Source organism: Trichosurus vulpecula, chromosome 2 (genome assembly GCF_011100635.1).
Source record: "Trichosurus vulpecula isolate mTriVul1 chromosome 2, mTriVul1.pri, whole genome shotgun sequence".
NCBI classification, from domain to species: Eukaryota; Metazoa; Chordata; class Mammalia; order Diprotodontia; family Phalangeridae; genus Trichosurus; species Trichosurus vulpecula.
The window spans coordinates 119784274-119790273 of record NC_050574.1 but is presented as its reverse complement, the minus strand read 5'-3'; positions in this window follow the sequence as shown (position 1 = coordinate 119790273).

The window sequence follows — 6000 nt, the reverse complement described above, 5'->3', positions numbered from 1 at the left end:
GATAATGAATAATAGCTGATATCTATACAGTCCTTTATCAACAGGAGTTTCTCTGAGCCTCATCACAACCCTATGAGGTAAGTGCTACAAGGATTATGTATCACGCCCATTTTACAGGTGAGGAAGATTAAGTGACTTGCCCAGATGCACACAGTTAGTAGGTGGAGTTGAATCCAGGTCTTCCTAACTGCAAGTCCTGCCCTCTAACCACTACACCACATCAGGTCTGTGTAGTACAACCATGTTGGTACTATCTCACAGAGAGAAAAGTGTGAGAAAAGTGTAAGTCTTGAAGTACTATATGAAATTACGAATTATTATTTGGGATATGTGTGTATATATATATATATATATATATATATATATATATATGTATGTATGTTTACATGTGCTCACCCAGATAGAATGTAAATTCTTTGAAGGCAGAGACTGTTTTATTTTTTTGATTTTGTACTCCCAAAGCCTGGTACTCAGTAGGTGCTTAATAAATGCTTGTTAAAGGATTGATTGGAAGGAAACTGAATTTTGAGTCAGAAGCCCTGGGTCTCCAGGACCTAAGGATGTTGCATAACCCAGACCAAGGCACTGACTCTCTCTGGGACTTAATCTCCTCACATTAAAATGAAGGGGTTAGAACAGGTGATCAGTATGGACTCTGAGCTTTGGCAAATTGTTCTGTCTAGCTCAAACTAACCCCAAGCTGGTCTGCAGGATCTTGCAATCAATTTTCACATGTCTCGTCTGCCCCCTAGTGGTCTGGTAAAAATTCTCAATGGAGAATCCTAAACTCAGATGGAATGGAATTAACCCTAAATAGAATTAGCTTTTCCATAGAGTACAACAGAAGAATTACTTAATTAATAATATGTATCAATTCAACATGTAACTTTCAAAATTTTCCTGTTTCTCCATGATTCTTTCTCTACCGTGCATTTAAAAATACTTTAATGACCCTCTTTCCTTCCTCCCTCCCTCTCTCCCTTCCACTCTCCCTTCTTCCCTCTTTCCATTCCTTCCTCCCTTATTCACATCTTTCCTCTTCCTTCCTCCTTCCCTCTCTTTTTTCCTTTCCTTTCCTTCTTTTCCTTCCTTCCTTCCTCCCTCCCTCCCTCTCTCCTTCCCTCCTTCACTCCTTCCTTCCTTTCTTCCTTTCCTCCATCCTTCCTTCTTTCCTTCCTTCCTTTCCTCCCTCCTTCCTTCCTTACTCCTTTCCTTCCTTCCTTCTTTCCTTTCCTTCATTTCCTTCCTTCCTCCCTTCCTCTCTTCTTCCTTCCTTCCTCCATCCCTTCTTCCTTCCTTCCTCCCTCCCTCCCCCCTCCCATCCTTCCTCCTTCCTTCCTTCCTTCCTTCCTTCCTTCCTTCCTTCCTTCCTTCCTTCCTTCCTTCCTTCCTTCCTTCCTTCTTTCTTTCCACACAGTCAGCAAACTCTTATTGTACTCTTATAAGACCTCTGTGCTTTTTGGCTCTTCCAGGGGAGTGAGCACTGACTCTGGATACAAAGGACCTGGGTTAAAATCTTGCTTTTGAAATGTATCTGTGTGATTTTGGACAAATTGTTTAATCTTCTTGGACCACAACTTCCTCATATGTAAAATTTGTTGATCTAAATCTATGAGCCTCCCCTCTCTTTTCTCCTCCTTTCTTTCCTCACTCTCTTCTAGCTCCCTCTGTTCTTTCTTCCTTTCCCTCCATTTTCTATCCTTCTTTCATCCCTCTCCCATCCACTTTCTCTTAGTGACCTTCAGTCCCATGGAGCAGTTACTTCACAAACTTGAACAACTTCAGCTTTTTGCCTGGTTTCCCATTAGAAAGGAGAGGAAGCATCAGGTTTAGTCTGTTCCCTGTGCTCTATGACTTAGTTCCATGGTGCCAGCCCAAGGAAACAAGCCTGTTCAGTCATCTAATAGTCTGCCTCCTCTTCTCCTGGTTTCCTCTGTCTTCCTATAAATCTAGGACCACTGGACCCAGGAAGAAACAGAATAAACTACCGATGTCCCGCTGCCTTGCTCTCTGGCCTTTGGGAGGTCATTTTTGGCTCCTGTGTCTGTTGCCCCACTTGTCCAACGAGCATCTAACAGAAATCCCAGGCCATCAGAGTACCTTAATAGAATACTCGGAAGAGTCACTACTTATGGGAAGTTTGAAGTGATTGCTAGTAAGAAGTAATTTGGGTAGCTAGGGGGAATTCCTTAGGCAATCTGTGGGTCATGACTGAACACGAAAGTCATAGGCTCTTCACCCTTGGACCATTCAATACCAGACCATTCAAGACCCTTTCAGGACTGTGTTTTCTAGAATCTGCTCAGCATTATGACTGTGGCCCCTGGGGACCCATGCCCTGGGGGAAGGAGGGGGCTATGGCATAGCTCTGGGAATCACACACTTCCCTTATGCAAAGGCATGCAAATGCACTGCTGGCTTCTGTGGGTGTGGACACAGCTGGCTAGTGTGCCAAGCAGTGCAGCCCAGGCATAATTTGAATACTAATGGACTTGAAGTCAGAAGGTTTGGGTTTGTGTCCTAACTGCTATGTGAGCCTGGGAATGTCACTCCCTCTCTCGGAGCCCTAGCTTCCTCCTCCCTAAAATAGCAAGGAAGAGGTGGTCTCTAAGGCCCTTCAAACTCTAATATTTTGTGGCTCTCTGAGTTTGGTTCGAGTATCTTCTCTATGAAACCTTCCTAGATTCTTCGCTAGAAGCCAATTCTTCTTTCCTGAATCTTTTCTTTTTTTGGTAGGGGGAATCTGTTTAGGCCTCTCTTATGACTGTATCATCTTATATATGCATTATCGTTTCCTTTGTATTTTATTTGTACACATCACGTTCCTGTACTCAACTAGGAGTGAAGAAACATGTACAAATAACTCTCTGGATTGGTTCATGAGCTCTCTATTTGGCCTCTTAACCATCCCTCCCTCCCCTTTTCTTCTTCATTAACAGTTTCTAATGGGGCAACATTTTGTGGCGGAAGGAGAGCTATCTAAAAGCAGGATGGATTACCTCATAAGGTACTGAGCTCCCCGTCATGACGGCAGAACCGATTCCTGGTCAGGGAGGGGCTGATTGGATGACCTCACACACTCCTTCCAGTTCTAAGAATCTAAGAATAATTCTATGCTATTAGGCTCTTTGAGGTCAGGAACTATGTCTTCCCAGTGAAGCACAGAGGCCTGCCCACAGTAGGTAGATGTCTCATAAATACTTGAAGACTAGAGTTCAGATCAGTACAGTGAAGTTCCATCCAATTGCTTTTTTATTTTTCCCTGTTGCTGAACTAGGCTACATACACTGTGGGGGGGACAATGGAAACCCCTGTTGTCAGAGCGCACACCTGAGTGCGTGCACACACACAGAAATAGATCACACCAGGAGGGAGCCTATGAATTGGTGCCGAAAATTTTTAGAAACTACACTGACGTTTGTATAGCACGTACTGTGTGTCAGGCGTTGTGCTAAGCACTTTATAATTATCACGTTCGATCCTCACCACAATCCAGGAAGGGAGGTGCTATTTTTATCCTTATTTTACAGTTGAGGAAACTGAGGCAAACAAGCAAAGCGATTTGCCCAAGGTCATGCAGCTAGGAAGTGTCTGAGGCTGGATTTGAACTCAGGTCTTTCTGACCCCAGGTATGCAGTCTAACTGACCAGGATCAATGGTGAACATGAATAAAGTACATGGTTGGAGTCATGACTTAGCTAGGGCCGGGAAACAGTAGTGTTTCCTAAGATCATGAGCCCTGTACCCTGCTGCCCACTTGCCAAAAGGTGAACGTCAATCCTGGGTCCTACCAGACATGCTCGTCGGGCTCAGGGCTGGATAATATGAGTTCATGGAAACAGCATTTCAAATCTCACACTGAATTGAACTCTCCAGCCTCCAGCAATTTCATGCCAAGCCCCCTGCCCAGAGGTCCCTTCCAAGATGGTATGTAACATCGTATGGGGGCCAGAGTGGTGGGGAGGTGCCTTCAGGTCTCACATTCTGTTCTTTGAGTTCTAAGGTCATTTCCATCTTTGGCATTCTGCACTCTAGAATATCTCCAAGTTCTTATATTCTATGATTTAAGATTAAACAAAACAAAACGCTGAATCTCTGGGGCGTTGTGGGCCTATTGGAGGTGAGGGAGTTGGAAGAATGAAGGAAGATGATTCAGGAGAAAAATAGTTGGTGAAATGTTGAGAGTGAAGGCTCTGATCTATCTTTGTTCTATCCCCCAAGGAAAGGGAAGGCTCCTATCTGCAGATTCACTTAAGATGTGAATCTACCCTGAGAAAAAGCCCCGGTCGGAGCATAAATCCAGGGGCCAGAAGCACACAGCACTTTCTCTTCTTAATAATGTCATCCAAAGTGGGGCAGTTGTCAGATGCAGTGGGGTAGGAGGGGGAAGGTGGGGAAGGGGCTGTCTTTCAATATCTACTGTTCTGACAGCCTCACCACAAAGAACAGACTCCAGCTCTCAGGTCAGAGTGAAACCAGTCTAGGCTCTGGGGCACGGCCCTTCATAAGGGGATCCTGGAGCTGGAAGGAATCATAGACATCCTGAAGTCCAATCCCTTCATTGAATGGAGAAGAAAATTGAAGCCCATAGAAGTGACTTGACTTTCTCAAGATCACACAGCTATCAAGTAACAGAGTTGGGATTTTAAACTGAAGTCTAGTCCAAGTCTAGGGCTTTGTCCATTGCACTATGACTATAGGAGAATAGCATCTATCAGGAAAGGGGGATGGCAGAGTGGACAGACCTGCTGACAAAGAGAATCTTTTATAATTTCTCATAGGCTAGGCCTCCTTAGATAGCCCTTCTTCACTGAATAGGAACGTTAGGGACTAGAAACCACCTTCAAGCATCCCTCAGACCACCTTCAAGCCCCTGGGATTCTCCCCTGGGCTGGGCAAATAGCATCCATTTATCTCTTTCGTGACACCACCAGCCGATGAATTCCTTCTGAGACGTTGGATTTATATAAGCCCTGCAATGTCTGCGCATAGAAGATTTATAGGATATTTCCTAAAAATAAGATTTAAAGGAAAATTCTTTATAAATCTTAAAGAGCATATAAATATATGTATGCTCATATATGAAAGGCTTTTGTGTCCATGTGTTCCAGTGTATAAATCAATCAACCTGTGAACCGGCAAGTATTTATTAAGTGCTTACTATGTGCTAGGCTCTGGGGATAATACACAGAATCAGCAAAAACCATCCTTGCCCTCATATAGCTCTTTACAGGCAGGCTGTAGGAGTGGAAAGCAGATTGATCTGGGCGACAGGATCAGAGATTTAGAGCTAAAAAGGGTCATAGAGATCAAGGCCAACCCCCTCATTTTAGAGATGAGCAAACTGAGTGGCCTGTCCAGTCCTGGAGGACAGCAGCAATAGAACTGACTACTTGGCACCATTCAGTAGATACTGTCCTATGACAGAGCAGTATGCCCAACATTGTTTGGCATTGGCTGTCCAGTGGAAGAGTGACCTGCCTGACCCTCTCCAATAGTGGCCATGTCCAGAGCAGTAGCTCAGTAACCTGCTTGGGCCAGCCCAGAAATAGACTGCCCTGTCCAGCCAAGACATCATGCCCTATGAGGAGCCAGCCCAGCTAAGTGACTCATTCATGAGGGACCCAGAGATGCCTTAGCCCTCTGTGAGGACCCGCCAGAGAAAGAAAAGACATTCAGTTCTGGAATTGTGTTTTGTGTTTGCTCTACCATTGTACCATTTGCTACCATTGTACTTTAAATTTATGCCCATTATTTCTCCCCATGGATTTCCCATATATTTTTGGGACAGTATAGCCCTAGTTTGGGGGGAAATGTTTTATAAAATACTATTTATAAAATACTGTTCTTGCAATGCCATTTGAGTAAATGCCTTTGCTAAAGAACTATGTCCATTGGCTCATCGCTAAGGGAACACACACTAGTAGGGGCTCAGAAGATAGTGTTAGGATGATAGTCACTCATAGTATTAACCCCCTAGAACACTGAAAGCAGTAGCAG